The sequence below is a fragment of the Protopterus annectens genome, chromosome 9.part0 (genome assembly GCF_019279795.1).
Source record: "Protopterus annectens isolate FY-2018-M chromosome 9.part0, PAN1.0, whole genome shotgun sequence".
NCBI lineage: Eukaryota > Metazoa > Chordata > Ceratodontiformes > Protopteridae > Protopterus > Protopterus annectens.
This window is the reverse complement of record NC_056743.1, coordinates 1,828,221,232-1,828,241,639: the sequence shown is the minus strand read 5'-3', so window position 1 is coordinate 1,828,241,639 and position 20,408 is coordinate 1,828,221,232.

Here is a 20,408-nt window from a genome sequence, read left to right as displayed (position 1 = left end):
TGTCCAGCCCAGGCAATAGCTTCTCAGACCAGTCTCTATAGTATAAAGCTGAAGTGCCTGGTGAATTACCATGAGTCACATTCATTACACATTTTTACTTCTTTTTACATAGCTTGGTACATGTTACGCTGTCATCTACAGAACTGCCCAAATAATTTATTCTAGACATTCAAAGATAAGCCTGAGGTAACATTTTCCTTAGTACAGATTGACCCTGAGAAGGACTATGAAGCTAAACACCCATAAAATACAACCAATTCTGACATCTATACTAGCCTGGACTGATACATCATAAACTCATGGAATCTTATCTCTTTTCTGGGTTCACAAGGTAGTTTAGTCTCTTTACATCTTGTTCTGATTTGCTCAATATACCTCTACACAACAGGAAAAAAAAAACACCATAGCTGAGGTATTTTAGGCTATCACTTTAAAACACCGATGTCCAACCGGCAGCCCTAGGGCCACAATCTGGCCCACCAAAGCATTTTATTTGGCTCTCGGTATGTCTTGCAGCAAACTGTTTTGAATGGACAGATACACGTTGGACATAGTAATGTGCCCCCCCCCCCAAAAAAAAATTTCCAAGTGGGAAAGTGGCTCCTGAACTGGTGGCCCCTGAGCTAAAAAGATTGGACATCCCTGATTTAAAACATATTCATGCACCTGTGACAAAGTTATACCTTCAATACTCCTATGTTTAAATAGTTCAGTTTTTACCAGTGCACTGTGCATAACATCTAGCATCAGTAAATGAACACGCAAGACCAACTCTGAGGGCATTTCTAAAACTGATAACACGCATTGTGCAATCACGTTAGCCTGATACACCCCTTATATCATAACCATCTCTCTCTTAAAAACAGATTCATTTTTAAGAACATTTTCTAAAATTTCACTTTCAGAATGTGTACATTCAACTTTTCTCCAGTCAGAATGACTTGCATTTATACATTTTCTTCTAGTAACGTGGTAAGTGAACTGCTCTATTTCTGATCTTTTTTTACAAATGCAATACATGCAGATAATTTAGAACAGCCAATCAACCTGCATGTTTTAGAATCCCAAATGAAACCACTATATTCAGAGAAATTTCACACAGGCATAATGTAAGGAGAATATGCAGACTCCATACAAATATAGATCAAAAAGTAGGCCTGAATCTAGGGTGCTGGAATTGTGAGACAAGGATCTCAATCAACAAGACATTGTGTGTTCAAAACCAGCTATTATCATCATCAAAATTAATATCTAGTTTGTTCCTTATAAGCAAATTGTTTATCAGCAGCTCTTACTGCTAAATTTTCCTGTTTGTTCCACACAAAATCAATAGGTTTTTCATTTAGTCATCAGGATTATACTACTTAAAGTGTTGTTGTTGTATGTTTCGGCTTATCCCGGTTAGGGGTCTCCACAGTGGATCTCCGGTCCGCTAATGTTTGGTAGTGGATTTTTACGTGCCGAGTTACCAGCCCTGACGCACAATCTTCAATGAAGGCACGCCCATTCACGCATGCCTCCACACAGAAGACGCTCTAGCTAAGAATCGAATGGGACAACGTCTTGCTGTGAGGTGACAACGCTACCGCAGCACAACTACCACGGAATATACTACTTAAAGTGTATTTTTTAAAATTCACATATTTATCTTCCATCTTCCTTTGTTCTGGGAATGGATTCACATTCTGCCTATTTATGTCTTGCATAGTTTTTAAAAGAAATATTTCCTTTAAGTGTGCTGTTATTAATATATACTTTAAAGATTGTCAGAAAAAAGCGCAAACAATAAAGCTAAGTTTCCCTTCAGAAGTTGTATCATTAATTTACACACACACATGAACACACACATTTGCTTGTTTAAATTTACTCCAAGAAGCTCTGAGGTGTTTATGCATACACAAATAACAAGCTCTAGCTTTGCTTCAGTTCACACTCTTGGAGCGTTGCCATGCACTGTTATGTTTCCTTGGTCACATGATGATGACAAGGCATGTACATGCTTGTATTTGCTACCCGCTGAAGCAATACTTTTGATACTTTTTAATGTAAGGTTCCATTTTGATAATGTTCTCTTCTCTGTATTTGTTTATAATTTATTCTACATACAGTTTTATCTCTGATCAGTTGCTGTACTATCTATGTATAATTACAGACTTGGGTATAGACTCAGCAAGCTCTGTAAAAGAAAGCCAAAACGTGTACTTTTATAATATGTCACTAGGTTTATAAATAATATAATTCTGTAATAAGCTTACCATTTACATGTATGTCTTTTAATTTTGCCTTCTAGGTAGTGCGATGATCTCCATCACACTATATGTTTCAGTCCTAACAGTACTATGAAGTGCGTTTCTGTCTTGTGTCCTGCATTTGATTGTCATTACGAATAAAAATCTGTTCCGTCATTTCAAAGCAATCTTCCCATGATGAGTTTTCAGATCAAATGTTATCAGTGTATCTGAAGTTGACACTTTATTCTTTTATTTCCTTCACCTCAGACTGCATGTAATTGCTGGACTCTTTTAAACCGTACCCTTGATAAAACTGAAGTATGCATTGAAATAAGGCTAAAACACAAAGAAATTATTTTATAACTTTAATAAGTAACATGACCTTCAGCAGAAACAACAGCAGTAGTAAACCTATGTTTATGGCTTCCTAAGTGAAAGACTTTTTTTAGGTGAAATCCTGAAGTGCTGCTAAGCAAAATACACATGAGAGAGGACACATAAAAAAATGTGCTAAATATTAGAATGTCACTTTTTGGAGTACGTTTCAGCTAGGTTAATACTTTATCATTGAAGATACTGCAGTTAATGCATACAAGTAAGCATTTCAAGACATCCCAATGGCTAGAGACCAGAAGTACTGTTGATAGCTGGCTCTGGGTATCTCAGCTGCATTTGTTGCCATAGTCCATAGTATCTTGACTGAGTGACTGAACTTACTGTAACATTTTCTCCATGGTCTTAGTGTCTTTTGTTTCTTACCTCTTCCTACATATTCTGAACACACACGTAGGCAGTTACACTTTCCCACTACTGTCTTTATTGTAAAGTTCTAGAGGACTGACTCATACTTCCTATTTTATTTATGTTATGCAAGCCACCTTTGGGAATCTTATAGGGCAGAGGAGCTTAAACATATAAGTGCTGCACTAATAATATCCAGTTATATGTCTACTTTCTACAAAAAGATATGGTGAGTGCATATTGCCTTGTAATTGATGTTAAGGCCATACACTCATGACTCATCCATAACTGGTTCTGTGTCAACGCCATGCAAAACTAAGGACATGGCAGTGCATGCTACCTGAAGCGAGTCTTCTGACCCTAACTTCCCTAGCTACATAATTTATGGTTGAAAGAAGTCCGAGTGTGTGGATAAGGCTCACAGTTTAAGTAATGTAGGATTATCATCTGACACTTTAGGACCAACTGCCTCTTGTTATGAAATGTTCCTGTTTCCATTTGTGGAACATTTATAGGGTTAGGCAAAAACTACCTCAAGCTGGTCTCTTGGTAGTTGTTCATGTCTTGATCTCACCTTGCTTTGATCACAACTATTCTAGAATCCCTGTCACCAAGCTTAATGATCTGCAGTTTGTACACAGCTCTGTGCCCAGGTTACTTACTGGTAAGGTTGATTTCTGTATTTCTATACTCTGAGAAAGTCTGCACAGCATTTCAAATCTGCAAGAAAATGATTCAGGAACAAGTGCTGACTTTTTACAGTTTCTTCTTGATACGTTTAAAACCTATTGACCATATTTGGTTACCGGTGTGGTGAAGAATAGACTAGTAAGTACTAAATAAATAAATATTTGTATGTTCGCTTATTATACTAAGTAACTTGATACTTCTGTAGTTCTCAGTGAAGCTCTTTGCCACATAAAATGATCTGAAACATTTTATAAATGAAGGTCACTACATTTAGATTAGAACTTTAAACTACCAAGTAGTAAGTCACCGTTCTTTTATCCTGTTGTGACTATATAATCACTGAGAGTATGTTACAACTGTATTTTAAAACGTTCTTATCCATTTATTCTATATTGCATTTTCAAGAATGGTTATTCATGGTATTTGCAAACATGACTAACCTACAGTGTGCTTCAAAAGTTTTCACTGTTTTAGCACATTACACTAGATGCATAACATTGTAATCTAAGTAGCATGATGTATGGTCTGTGTTTTAATAGCTAATGAATGAGTGAGTCAAAAGAGGATAGGAAATGTTTAATAGTATTTTAATTTGCCTACATCTGTAAAACTCAGGCAATCAAAACCTGAGATCAGTTAAAGATTGCTTTCAAGAATACTAGTTAATATAAGGCATACAAGATCTTATAGAAAAGTGATTTATTTTCCTCAACCTGAGTTTAACTGAAAAGAACACATACAACAGGGCAACTAGAGATAATTAAAAGAAGAAGAAAAGTGATCACAGGGAGAATTAGCAATAGCAGCTGTTCTGTGAATAGTGCTCATTGAAAATTTGTGATACTAAAAGGTATAGGAATAATTTTCCACCCTCTTATGCTTGATTTTGCATTTAACTAATTAAAAAAACACATGTGCCTGACTCATTGCCTTCCACAAAGGGAAGAGAATGTGTGTGTGCATGCGTGCATGCGTGCATGCATGTGTGTGTGTGTGTGTGTGTGTGTGTGTGTGTGTGTGTGTGTGTGTGTGTGTGTGTGTGTGTGCATCTTACCCAGTTTAAATCCAAGTATAGTTAAATAAATAATTATGCTTGATTTTGCATTTAACTAATTAAAAAAACACATGTGCCTGACTCATTGCCTTCCACAAAGGGAAGAGAATGTGTGTGTGTGTGTGTGTGTGTGTGTGTGTGTGTGTGTGTGTGTGTGTGTGTGTGTGTGCGTGCGTTAATGCGTGCATGCATGTGTGTGTGTGTGTGTGTGTGTGTGTGTGTGTGTGTGTGTGTGTGTGTGTGCATCTTACCCAGTTTAAATCCAAGTATAGTTAAATAAATAACAGACTTGGTACTCCTTCATTGTCATTTGGACTTCATGAAAAGCAAGCATAAAATACTAACACATTCCGCGTACCTAAAGTGGAGGTAACCAATACTACATCATTCTAATAATAATCTACATAATCTAATAATCCAATATATAAACAATAATCTACATCTCTAATAGTAAGTTTTTATTTACTGTAAACTAGGGAGGAAAAGCAGTGTTGTTGTGCAAAAAGGCACTATAAACAATCCTGGTAGAAAGAAACAGAAAATTATAATATTTATTTCACTAATTTCACTGGCTGAATCCTTATGTCTGTTTCTACACGATAACTGAATTTATTAGAATAAAGTAGTTTTTTTTTTGTTTTCACTAGTTTCTAACAATGATACCGATTATATATTTATTCACCTCCTGCAATCTATAAGAATGCAGGGTAAAAACTCTGCACTTGAATAGTAAAAGCTGTGTTTGGCAGCTTTGCTGAGTAGCTTGCATGCTAGGAAATCACCACCCAGTGAAGATCCTTTATTGGTTTTTGATAATAGCAAAAGTAAATAGCTCTTGTGGCAGATTTAAGTGTCCTTCTGCCTCCTCATCAGTTGTAGATAACACAAGTTATTACAATAGATACATTAAAATTACTAATATTTCTGTTGTACAGCTAACTACATCACACCTTATTGCTGTTCATTACAACAACAAACTTGCTCTGCCAATGTTTTAGGCATTAGAGAACCCTGGGTGAATGATGACTCGCTGTCAGTCATTTGCATTTCAGACCACAAACACTGGTACAGACATGAAAGATCAGCCCAACAAACAATGATGAGATACTTGAGTTAATCAGTGAGCGACTCCAAATCACTCATGTCAAGACTTAGAAATGTTCAGATGAGTCAGTTCCCCTTTGGCTATCCTGTTACATTGCATTGGAGGAAGACTTACATGATCATTTTGAGATTATACATCTTCTACTCTCATTTCTGGTATAATTCCTTGATAATACCTTAGACAAGCGTACCTGGTATCATCTAAAAACAATTTTATACTCATGAGCAATCTTAAACTAAATCAAGTTCACTGTGCTCTCAGTTTCATTATGGTGTAGCTCTTCACAATGTTACCCAACCTGTAAATTATGTCAACTTATCTATCCCTAAAAATACTACTGAAACATCAGTAGGTCTACTACTTATATTTATAAAGAAGTTCTGAAACTGCACACCTTTGTAGTTCAGTCTTTGATCATCATCCACTCACTGATTTCCTGCTGATCCTTTAAAAAAACAAATTGTTGTTACTTGAAGAACACCTCAAACCACCAAATAGACTTTAATGTAGATAGTTTTTGAGCTTCTAACTTGAATCAAATCCAAAAAAAAGGAGAAAAAATGTTGTTGAAGCTCTAGGATCCTTTACAGAGGTCCTAACTACTGTACATGATACACTTTTAGGATTTGAAGCTACAAGGATCACAGATAACATATTTGTTTATTTAATTAAGGAACCAATGCCTGAGTGCAAGGAAAGGGATAAAAATCTGGTGGCAGTAAGATTCTACCAAGGAATGAATACAGAAAATCCTAACCAATAGAAACTAAGGTTATCAGTGTAAACCAATTCAGAAATAAACAAAAGGTTCTGAGCCTTTTTAAAAAGAAACAAAAGTTATACTTGGAAACTACCACTCTGGTCCCAGTTATGCTGGATGCTGAAACTATGGATATCATTGTAGTTTTGTCACTACTAAAAAGTTTGCAGAGAAATTTAAGGGCCACTTTGCCGTACTTTTAAATTCGAGTTTAACTGTAATTAACTTGCAAATAATGACTTGTGATGCCTATCATTCCTGGTTATACTCCACATACCTCACCAGGCTTCTACTTTAGAATGTGAACACATGCAGCAGCTGGACAGACCGCAGATGTTCCTCGCCAGGAGTATCCAGGGCCTCAACATCTACCCTACACAGATAGGCTAAAACTCCTGTTCCTCTACTCAGTTTCATACAGACACCTCAGAGGTGACCACTGTCTGGCATACAAGGCAATCTCAGACCCCGGCTTGATGGGACTGCTGCATATCTGCAAATCGAGCTCTACTCGAGTAACCCACATGTGCAACCTCAACCTGGTCTGTGATATCAATAGGACTTGTTGGTGGGACAGATTTGTGTCCCAGAGACTCCCGCATCTGTGGAATAGATTCCCTCTCCATGTCAAGCAGAGAACCTCATTATCCCTTTTTAAGCACAACCTGGATAACTGGATGGGAAACAGAAAATACACCCCTGGGATTCCACCTGTGTCCCTGCTAGGCAGGGCCTTTGAGTTCTGACTTGTCTAAACATGGGCTAAACTCTTGGCTAGACTTATAAGGGCCTCAGGGCCAATAGCCTAGTAACCTCCTATGATCCTATGATTTAGCCAGAACCATTAAACACCTGTGAACTAAACTGCCAAATAAAGAAAACACTAAGCTTCTTGGACTCTATCCCACTTTCCATAAACTTTCTGACCCAATTATAGCCAAGCCACTAGCACGTATTATTAACCTCTCACTTACTTCTAGAGTAGCACCTAAATATTGGAAAAAAGGCTTTACAAGTCTTTCTTAGATAGGTAACCCTTTTCGTCACTCTGATTAGTAATGCATCACTAACCTGTGCTCCCTAGGTGACATTTTGGAATGGTTAATGTGTAAGCAGGCATGTAAACAAGTAGTATGGGATATTATATTATTCCCAACATGATTTCTGACATAGTTATAATATGCAGACTGTACTGCGGTGATGCAGCGGCAGCATTGTCGCCTCACTGCAAGAGGTTCTCCCATTTGATTCGCGGCTGGAGTGCCTTCTGTGTGGAGTCTGCATGTCCTCCCCATGGTCGAGCGGCATTCGAAAGACATGCGTAAATGGGTGTGCCTTCGTTGAAGGTTGGTCATCGGGCTGACACCTTGGCACCGTAAAAATCTACTGCCAATCATTAGCGGACAGGTGTTCCGCTGTGGCGACCCCTAACTGGGAAAAGCTGAAAGAAGAAGAAGAAGTATATGGCATTAATAACAATATCTGTGGGCACAAACCAACTAGGCTACAGCATGAAGATGTGAAACCTATTTGTTCAAAGGTTAACTATCAAAATAATGAAATCATATTACTGTATATCAGAAGGTCGAATGTGAAAGTGCAAAAAAGCAAAACTGTGAACGCAAATTCTGTCAACTCCGAAATATCAACATGTATCTTGTGTTCACAGATTTGAGCCTCGGTGTTGTGAACTGGATCACACTACGTTGGAAATCTGGTAAATTACCCTTTTCATCTCTGCAGTGTGATCTTGGAGTTAGAATATATAATTATCAGGGAATATATTTGCATTTAAAGTGGTGTATTTTATGGATAGTGAGTAGTCCAGTAACTGCTGAATGTCAATTGTTGCCTTCCAAATTAATCAACATTCCGAGCAGTTGGCTTGACGGTTTCTGTTGTTCCATTTCGGGAATGTGAATAGTCGTGGTTGGGCCTTGGGTATTTTGATAGTAAACCTTTGTTCAAACAGCATTTTGGTGAAACTTCCCCATACTATTCACATTGTTTTCTCAGAGATGGAACAGGCTAATGCGAATGGTATTTCTTGACTTAGAAATCATTTGTAATACTGCAGGTCATATACTTTTATTAGTGAAACTGAAACAAATTGTCCTTGCTTTGGAATGTCATATTTGGCTTACAAATTACCTGGATAGCAGAATCTTTAAGCTGTTTCTAGGTTCCACCCTTTGTAATAACAGAAGCCTAAGCACTAAAATGCCACAAGTGTTATTATTAAGGTTTATTCTTTTCTCAGTTTTTATCAATGTGTGTGGTCTGCACTTGAACAAAGTGATTATTACCCAGTGTCCTTGCTCTAGACTTGAACAGAACTAAGATTACCAAATGTTCTTCCTCTAGACATGAAAAGAGCAATGATCGGCCTACATGCAGATATCTTAGTCATTTTCAAAGTATCTAAAGCTACCGAGGAAGTTCAAATGAAACTTTAAACATACTTTTACAAATTATGCTATTGGCTTTAAAAAAAACATACTATTATGTAACTCCAGCAAGATCTTAAAATGTCTTTTGAAATGTCACACAGATTATAATGTCTTCCCGATTTAAAGTGTTTGACCTATATAATGAAACATATTCAAAACACATCTGTAAATACCTCAGTCTACTCTCTGACATTTGATCAGTCTAGAGTCATGGATCAATGAAACATTAGTTAAAACTCTGCTATAAACTATGCAGTCTTCTCCTTGTAGAAGACAGGAAAGCTACAGACAAAAATATACTCATACATAAATTAGAATGCAGACATCCAGTTATCCTTATTAATTCTGTCTATAATACCAGATACCTACAAACTACAATGTGCAAAATATGTAGTCTTACACCTAGAAAACATTACCTAGAAGACGTCACTACTGCACTCCAGAAACAACAAACTGGATGACAATTGCTGATCTGCTTACTTTCTCGCTGTCCATATTATTCAACAAATATAGGAATTACTATTTTCTTTTTAAGTATAACTTTAATATTAGACATGATTGTTATCCACCTAAATCCCAGGAACTTGAAGCACTAAGCCTAAACTGAGCCCTCCATCAGATTAATGATAGGTGAGATAGTTTTCTTCAAGTCTTGGCCAGTAACATTGAACTAACTGCAATTCATATCATACATCAAAGTGAATTATTGGATTTTAAGGCCAATCTTATAAACAATCTGAAAGCAAATTTCATGCAGAAACATTTCAAAGAAAATCAGTAATCTGATTAGCTACTGCTGTTACAATCATTTGCTTAAATACTTGTACGTTCATCTTGCAAACAACATACATGACTAAACTAAGTTAAGTGGTGCTTTAAGTAACTTCATTGTGTATCGTATAAAAATATGTTACGATGATTTCATGATTGTATTATGTAGCAGTCTTTTGTGACCCCAGGTCCAGGTCATGACTAAGGAAGATCTTCAGACCAGTTCACCTAATTGCTAACAAGAAAATAAATACATTATGACATCCTTCCTTCTTTTTTTTTTTACTTGTTCATTCTTGCTTCTAAAGGGCAAGCATTTCATAACAGGATTTCTTTCTTCATTCATTTACTTATTGCTTTTGGCTCGAGCTGCCATTTGCTTGTTTTCTTAAGTGTACATGTACTATTTTATGCTTCTCAGCAAGGGGTACTTAAAGTACTTTATAAAGGCCTGGGAACCTTGCCTACTGAATGTATAAGGGAGAGAGGAATAGATTACCTAGAAATGCATATAGAGAGGTTCCATGAAAATGGTATAAACTCTGCCATGTAAACACCATGAAATAAGGGTCATCTGGCCAGATCATTTCTAGGTCTTGCATACAGTGGCACAGCAGGAAAGCTAAAGTATATTAATGGGATGACAGCATTGCAATGTGGAAGACATACTATATGTCACTAACTACGAGACTCTTTTTTTTGTTTGTTTTTTTCGTGACAAAAGAATGCAGACAATTGGAGAAACTAAATAGGGAAGAATATGATCAGATTACCAGTTAGAACCTTTTTATTTATTTATTTAATAAATTGATTCAGAGAAATTCATCCTGACAGTGATGCTCAAGATGTGAATCTTTCAACCCATTTTGAGAACAGGTAACAAATTATAGTTATGCTAGGTGCCCTGATCATAATTTTTTGTGATGGTGAGTTTTAACTACCTGATGCATTAATGGTAAAAAAAAGCATATAACCTCTAAGTGTTTTATGGCTTTGAAAACTGTAACACACTTGTGTGGTCACATAGTCAGTGGCCTGAACTGAAGTACACCTCTTATCAACCAACAGCTTTATAAGCTACTAGACTTCACTCTTCCACTGTTTTTCTGTGTGTATGTGTGGTGGTGTGTGTCTGTGGAGGGGGGGGGCAGTATGAAGTGTGTTATAGCTTTTAAAGTTTTAAAAATGATTGACTTCAACAACTGGCTTACTTTCTGGAGTCATTTTAAGGGGATCCAGTTCCTGTCAGCCTGGGATGACATGGCTGATAGACCATGCTGCTTTGCTAGAGATGGTCTTCACCTGTCACCTCTAGGCTTTCGGTGACTGGTTAAGGCACTTGCCTTCTCCATAGTGCCTCTTTAAGGGCAAGATCTCAAGAACACAATTTCTGACATGAAACTATCACTCACAAATAAATTAAAGGTTATGTTGCTAAATGCTAGGGACTTTAAATCAGAAACTGCACTCTCTGAAAGCACTCCTATCCCTGGAGGATGTTGACATCTATGCAGTCACAGAAACTTGGTTCAGGGCTGCAGAGAGTACCCCAGCCTTGCAAGGCTGCAATGCCTTCCACACTTTCAGACCACAGAATGAATTGTGAGAACCAAAGGACGAGGACTATCTATCTTCATCAAAGATAAATACACCTCTAGACCAGTTAGACTGGAAAACTCCATGGAGTTACTCCAAGTTCAACTAACTGTGGGTAAGATCCCCCTTCAAGTCATCATTAGCTAGAGGCCCCTTCAGTGAACCAAGATACCCACGCTGCTTATTTGGACCTACTTGAGTCAATCAAATTACAATGAAATGCTATAGTCATGGGGGATTTTAACTATCCCTCCATTGACTGGGAAACTTATATGAGTACCAACATGCTCGCACAAAGGTTCCTGGACTTTGTTAACACTAATATCCTGGAACAAATAGCATGCAACCCCACAAGGGGCTAAAATATTTTCGACCTGATCCCCACCAACATGAGTGACCATTGCACCACCACAAGTATAGGACCCTCACTGGTTAAATCTGTTCACAAATCGGTCACATTTGAAGTAGCTATAAAAATCAGTCTAAAAAATTTCACTAAAGCTAATTATACCCTTTTAAGGGAATGGCATGAATAATTTTCAAGCTCCTGTTACCACAGCATTGACAACTAAGTTCTTACGGTATACACAAATGCCCTGTGCAAACACTTACACAAATGCATTGACACAGCTATACTTGAAAGGATCAAAACAAGATCCTCAAGAAAAAAAACAAGCCTCCCTGGTAGACATCTAACATTAATAAGTTATACGACAAGAGGAAGAAGTTGCTGTCTAAGAATAAAAAAGAGAGGTCACAACAATGGAGTAACACCCTCCTCTGTTTGAACAAACAAATAAGACAACTTGTAAAATCCTATAAGGGCAACTTTGAAAAAGATTTAGCAACCATAGCTAAGGACAGCCATAAGGCATTCTTCAGGCATATCAGTAATCTAAAAGGCAGGACCCGGGCGTGTGCTGAACTAGCTTGGGATTGCATCACACACACTGTTCCTGTGAAAACAGCTAACCTATTAGCCAAAAGGTTTGGTGAAAATTTCACCCCCCTGCCCCTCCAAATATTCCACAAAGCATTCCTTCTACATCTCACTCCTCTTGCATCTCCAAAGAACAGGTCATTAATGCTCTCTCAAAGGCCAAAAGCACAGCCTCTGTGGGACTAGATGGAATCCCAGCTTCCATTTTAAATGGTCTAAAACATGAGTTAGCAAGTCCATTAGGTGCTCTCTTCAACTACAGCCTGAGTACTGGTTTTGTCCCTGCTGAATGGAAAACAGCAACCTACATCCCCTTCATAAAGGGGAGGTACAGCAACAGACTTTGGGAACTACAGACTAAGCCGCCTCATCTGTAAGGCAATGGAGTGAATCATTATGGATCATTATGGATCAAAAAGTGAAACAATACTAATTTCATTAACGTTAATCATACTTTGAATTAGGAATGGGGTCCATTCTCATCAAGGTATTAGAAACCCCTAAAATCTGGAAAAATTAAAAAAGGGAGACACCTTATAAATAAGGATATAGGTGATCTCCAAACCCTTGATTTGACACAGTTTGGTTTTGTCAAAGGCAGGTCATGCCTATTAAACCTGATGGACTTTTTCAAAAATGTCACCAGAGCCATAGATGAAGGCAACTCTGTGCATACAGCCTACCTTGACGTAGCAAAGGCCTTTGATACAACCCAGCATCCAGGCATCATTGATAAACTCTTCCAGTTGAATATAAACCCTAAGGTGCAGTGGTGCAGTGGTGCAGTGGTAGCATTGTCTCCTCACAGCAAGAGGTTCTCCGGTTCAATTTTTGGCTGGAATGCCTTCTGTGTGAAGTCTGCATGTTCTCCCTTTGTTTGTGTGGGTTTCCTCTGGGTGCTCCAGTTTCCTCCCATGTTTCAAAGATATGTGTCTAGAGCATTTCTCTCCAAGCTTTCACTGAAAATTGGCTTTGTTCCAAGTCAGACTTTCTCAGTAAGCAAGTGAATAAATAATATAATCAGGTGGGTTGCTAACTGGCTCGCCAACAGATCACACTTAGTCAAAGTTGAGGACTTTACCTCGACCAGCAGACCTGTCACCAGTGGGATTTCACAGGGGTCAGTGCTGGGCCCCCTATTGTTTGGAATATACTTCTCAGAAGTTTAGGCCAAAACAGAGGGACGGTGGCTGACAAAATTTGCTGATGACTGCAAACTAAGTGCAATCATTGAATCCCCAAATTATGTAAACGTACTTCAAGAGGGACTTACACAAACCAATGATTGATGCTAAACCCATGGACTTAAAGTCAATGCTAAAAATGCATTATCATCCCCTCTGGTCAAAACGATATCCCTGCAGTCTATCATATAAATAATAATACTCTAAGTAACAACTCAGTAGTGAGAGACTTTGGAATGCAAGTTAAGTGTATCCTACATTTTGACCACCATGTGTCTATGTTGGTAAGGAAGGCATTCTATGTCGGACACTTCATTAGCAAAGGCATTGCCTTAAAAGTGAAAGAGGTCATAACACCCCTTGGGTATGTACTGTACCTTACCAGGCATCTGCAGCAACTTGAGAGACCTCAGAGATTTCTAACCAAGAAAATTCAAAGTCTCCAGCACATGTCATACATTGACAGACTGAAGTCACTATCACTGTATTAAGTAGCATACAGACTACTTAGAGGAGACTTGTGCCTGGCTTACAGAGCAAACTCAGATCCAATTCTAATGGAAATGCTGAACATATGCAAGTCAAATGGGATAAGGGTCACCTGCTCCAGGGACCTTAATCTGATCTGTGACATCAATAGGACCTGCTGGAGAGACAGATATGTCTATTAGAGGTTGCCACTCCTCTGGAATAGGCTACCAATTCACATCAAACAAAGCCCCTCTATGACCCTGTTTAAGCATAGCCTGGATGACTGGATGGGAAACGGTAAATTCCTACCAGGGATTTTACTTATGACTCTCCTAGATATGGGCAATCATTGCTAACTAAGATCTCAAGTTTCAGCAAGATCCTTTATCTTGGGTTTCTCTAATATTATATTGGGTACACACGGCTAGGCTTATAAAGACCTTCGGGTCAATAGCCCAGTAACCACCAAAAGGTTACTCTGATGCAATTCTGTAATGGATGTCAGTGTAAACCTCAATTAAACACATTCCTTTTATTGTTTATTTTATATATATATATATATATATATATATATATATATATATATATATATATATATATATATACATATATATATATATACATATATATATATATATATATATATATATATATATATATATATATATATATATATATATATATATATATATATATATATATTTATTTGTTAAATAGGTTAGTCCAGTGCACCTTTTCAGGGGTGAATGGAGAGCATTGTCTGGTTAAGTGACTTACTCAGAGTTACACAATGGACATAGAAGGAATCAGACCCTCTAACCGTGGTTACAAGAAGTAGCTGATTAGCAGCTTAGAGCCTTAAGCCTCTGTGCTGCCAAGCACACACTAAATTAAACCCTTTAGTGAAGATGTTATTGCTGAAGACAAATGCATGGTTTTGCATGTTCTGAGGTATGAACATCACTGTAGCAAGCTTATGATAGTGAGGTGCATACATCACCATTTTGGAACATAAAGTGCTCCATGTATTACATGGGGCATGTGAAAATGATCCAAGAAAGACTAGTTCAGTTAAATGCTTAAAGATAAAATACATGTATTGGGGATTAGGCATATGTGGGCATATTATATTATATATATTATATTACAGTTTCATTATGTTTAAAAATTCTGGCCTAAAATGCAGCTTATGTCATAACAAAACAAACTTTGTCATAAAATGTGGTCATATATGTGAAGTCAGAAATACAGCACGTGTTTCCACCTCTCTCCCCCACCAATGGGGCTCAAGTTCTTTATTTTCATGCTGCAAATATGTAGACAGTCTTTCACATGACTTCTGCAAGTCACCCCTGCTGTACTGGGGGTAATGGTATAACTGCCCTCACCACTGTACCACTGTATCATATCACTATTAATGATTGCAGTAGCAAGCAACTTTCCGTTACATTAAACATGTAATTAGACAAAGAAAACAACAATCTACTACTTCTTAAATAGGTAGGAACATTTCTGGCCATCTTTCTGCATGTTTAAGACATCGTAACTCACACCCTCTCATAATAAACACTTCCAAACTGGTCAAGTTTTCTGCTTCCAGCCTCACTTATTTTTCATATTTGGTCTCTGTCTAACATTCATATAAACCAGAAAACCATGCATTTCTTCAAATTATTTTGTAACAGTGGATTTTGTTTTTTTAAAGCATAAAGTCCTAGTCCTGGCAGATTTTTTATTTCATTACAGGTAAGCTACTGCTGGACTTATAACTGAATTGACTATATCATTGACTCTATCATAACCTTCTAGAGTGACAGACACAATAGTTACTCTTGTATTTCACTCACACGAAGATGTGCAAAATAAAACATCCATCCCTGAGAGATGAATACCTGGAGCATATCTGCTTTTTCACAACACATAAACCTTCTTTCAACATGACTACATTATTTGTCACTTGGGAGGTTATTGTAAAAAATATATATGGATAACTGTTGTTTTATGGACAGGAAAATAACAGAGCAGCAGAGAAGAAAAGTCTGATTGCTGTAGGATGTTCTCTGCATTCTTCTTACCTGCCTGTATTTTACCAGAAAAACATGTGAGCTGTAATTTAGATTATTTTATGTTTTTTACTTCTTATTCTTCAGAAACTGCATGCTGGTGCAAAACCTGTTGTTCTACTAACTTTCTTAGTGAAGTAGAGTGATGTTTAAAAATTGCCCGATTCTGTACCTCTGTTCCCTCCATTATTATTTTTAGCTTTGTCCGTGACTTGACCATGAGTGGTGAGCAAAGAAGTTGAGAGCTGTAAGGCTTCCTATGCTATCCATTGGGCAAGCACCTAGCACAATCCACTTGTCTGCCATATATGGGTATCATGCCATTCCTGGAATGTGTTTGCAGAAATACTTGTGATAATTGTGATTGTACTGCACTCAAGTTGGCCAGTTGGTCATGTCACACTCCTTCCAGATATGGTCATTTGATCTCAGTGGGGTTTTAATGCTCATTTGAGTGCAGCCTGTCCCACTGAATTCCTTCAGTGAGCTTACTGCCCTGTGAAATGTGTGTATGGCATGGCATGAAGTATTACAAAGCCTTAAACACTCAACCGCATGCATTATGTAGCATGAGAATGAGGAGCATGTGCAGTAACATATGAGGAGCATGTACAGTAACATATGAGGAGCATGTGCAGTAACATTCATGAAACTCACTTAGACACACCCACATTCCCACCAACAAGCTGCAGAAATGTTCCTGTGGACAGACTGTACTTCGTGCTGAGCACGTTTGACCAGTATGAGCCATCCAATCTATTCTATGATTTCTGGCTCATATGAATTATATAACAGGTATGAAAAACATATCAATAGTGTAATACTGCAATAGCTGCAGACCAACTATTGTGAGAGTTCTCCTTTATATGTAGAAAAGCTGTGCATACTACAGTCTTGTGGGAAACACAGCTCCTGCACTTGCCACATCACCATCCTGCTGCCCAGTAATTCATGTCCCCTTAAATCCAACACTGCCTAACATGGGAATAAAGGCATCAACAAGCTAAAATGCCTAACACTGCTGGTGCACATATAACCATGTAATGATATCATGCATAAAATGGAAGTATACCTGTGGCAGTCTGTTTTTCACTGTATGACACTTCCTCAGCACTCTGAATTGAAGACTTTCAGTAACAGCCATGTAGTACAAAACAGCCTTGCATAGTGATTAACTTGTTTATGAATGTAACCAATTATCTGCTACCTTGATAACCTCTCAAGGCGAGCAAGATACCTGAATATTTCCATCCTGTTTTTATCATAGTGAACTGAAATCCACATTCTGTCCAGAGATATGGAGGTCACATGATTCTATTCATCAACAACAATTTTTAAGAGAACCAGCCAAATAAAATAAATGACACTTCAGAAGACTGTCCCCTTACTGCCAGAGTAGCAGAATATATGTTCTTGCCATCACTAGCACCTTAAGCCATGTGCATTCACTATAATTAGGGCTGTCCAGCACTTTTGAATTTCGTGCCATACACATTGCTAAATTTGAAACAAATATTTTTAAAATGAAACATATGGAATGATGCTAAGCTGCTTTGACCGTGGTTGATTACCCACATAATGTATTATGGGATGGCTCCATACCGAATGCAACAAATATTCCCATCAACATACACATATATTGACTGTGCCCTGCTCAATCATTTGAGGTAGAATGGCTTTATGGAGGAAAAAATAATGAAGTATGGATATTGATCAAGAGATATCTGAGACAGTTAAACACCATCTGTGTAGATTTCTTTCCTTTTTCTTAATGTCTTTCCATCTTTCTTTCTTTCTATATCTCCTTTCTTTCATTCTTTCTTTTGTTCTTTCTTTCTTTCCTGTCAGTCTTTCATTTTCTCCCCTCAGTCTTACCGTTCTTTCATATTCATGTTGACACGAGAATGAAGATTAAATGATGCTTGAATTCTTACATTCTTGCATAATTATATTTTTAAAAGATTTGACTCAAAGTCTGCTACAGCCTGTGTTTGTGGCTTCAGTCTTCAATATACACAGATAGCTTACATAAGCAAAATGCTGTTAACATTTATTTATGTATTTATTTACTATTTGATGGCCTGATAGCTGAACCTTCTTCAGCCACAACCTCGGTTTATAAGAGCATAGAACAATAGGAGACATTTAATCTTCACACATCCAATACATAGTTAAGCATATTGATTTAATTATAATTTATAGTACATTAGGAGTTAAAAAGTTGACATTTACAATGGCATATAAATAATAACTTTGTTTGTTGCTTATACATGTAGTTATAGTACATATATCAAGTGAAACATATTTCTTATTCAGTTGATATTAGAAATATATTGCAGTACAATTTTAGAATGAAAACCTCTTAATTTCAAAGTATCTGCAGCTTGAATGATGTAAAATGCATAAAGGTAGTTAGCACACAATTAGCTGATTGTATATGCTAAAGTGCTTTTAAATCACTACCTTGGAAATAGTCCAATAAAACTCGCAAACTCTTTTGAGGTTTGATTTAAAGTTGCTTATAAATATAACCCCCCCACCCCCACCCCAGCAGATACCTCTTTCTAACATTGTTGAAGATGTTGGTGCATGAAGCAAAGCTTGGAAGCTAATTCAGCTCCAACATGCACTCAAAATGCATTTCAGGAATTATGGTGCAGCTATTTATGTGAGCCTCATAACTGCACATTTGAGACATTTGATAAATCATCCTTTACTAATTTTTCAAGTATCTGTAGCAGTCAGGCATAGTGAAACAATTTTATTTTACAGCACCTGTCCCAGAGGTGCAGCGATCTGTGAAAGCAGTTCATAAACATCTCAGTATTTTTAAAAAAGCACAAATTAGTGAAGTAATGACATGATTGTGCATAGTATATTAGGCTGAAATAAATGTTGCCTCTGTAGTATTATTGCATTTTCAAAAGCTTTACTGAAGGGAAACGACTGAAAAACAACAAAATGTGCTGAAAACCAGGGTCTTTCATAAAGAGCTGCCTTGAAGAGCTAACTTAACTCATTTACCTTTTCTGTTCTAAGGACAGAACTTGGCTAAGTCAGTTATGCCATCACTGTATGCTTTCACAAGGAAAAATATGATTAAATGAAGTAAAATAATTATTATTTTTTTTATTTTTCATTCCTTCACCTTGCATGAGTCATGCAAACATTTGTGAGCATGTAACCACTGAAAATGGAAGTCATGCTGGTTCCTAAAAAGTTAATATTAGAATTTTGTTTATGATTTATTTATCCATGTTAATTCCACTTGGCTTATTGCCTCTTTTCAGGGTAGACCGAAGTGGTAGTCATATTGCTTAGTGGAAATCTGACCAAGGTACAGGGTTACTTCCCCTGCTATTTTTGATAAGTGCCATGAAATCTTTTACAGTCACGTGAGTTACTACTTAGTCAGGCAGATGGGACATCTCATCTGAAAGAAGGTACTCTCAAGAGTACAATACTGCCTATTTCTGCACTACAGTGTCAGATATTAAACTTTAATCCAGACACCTGTGATGAAAACAGAACCCACAGCTCTCTGATCTCCCAAATACAAAGTTGATTGAGTTACCTGTTGAGCCACTGAAACTATGCCTAAAGTCCAACCTGAATTTGCAAAAAAAAATGTCTCTAAATCCATTTGTTTTTGTACTTGTTACTCAAGTGCTAGTTCAAACAATGCTCTGAAAAGCTATGTAAAATAATGTAATAGAATGAAATATCTGCAATGAAATAAGCCTTTGTAGATGTGTGGCTTTTCATGAAAGGTCATTCCTCAAAAAAAAAAAAGGTTGAGCAAAACTAAATGATGAACTAACTTTCTCATGTGGCCTGAGTTGTTGAAGGAAACTCCCCATGTCTTCAAGGATGGGGGAGGAGTTGGGGGCAGTTCCACTGTTATACCACTGGACTTAAGATAATCAACTCTGAGGTTGGTGCACATTATAGGGCAAGACAGACCTCTAGCTTTGGCAGCCTCCTTCTAGAAATGTGCATTTCTGCCAAGTGCTATTCAAACACTTAGATCTTTGCACATCTGGTAGGATACTTGCTTTGGGGAATACATGCACATCTTTCTATATTAATTTAGGGATTTGTTGGAGGTGGGGCATTCATTTACACCCTTGCATCACTTTTCAGTGAGTCCTCAATCACTCAACTTGATTAATCAATGTGGTAGCTATTACAAGTTTTACTGACATCTTGTGGTGCAGTGACATCAGATGGGATTTTTTTAACCATGTGTGTTAATATTCTCGAATTGTGAGATCATACTTCTTGTGTGTTCTTTGCTCACCATATCTGAATGTTTCTCCATTTTCCAGAGTTAAGCCAGACATGGCATTATA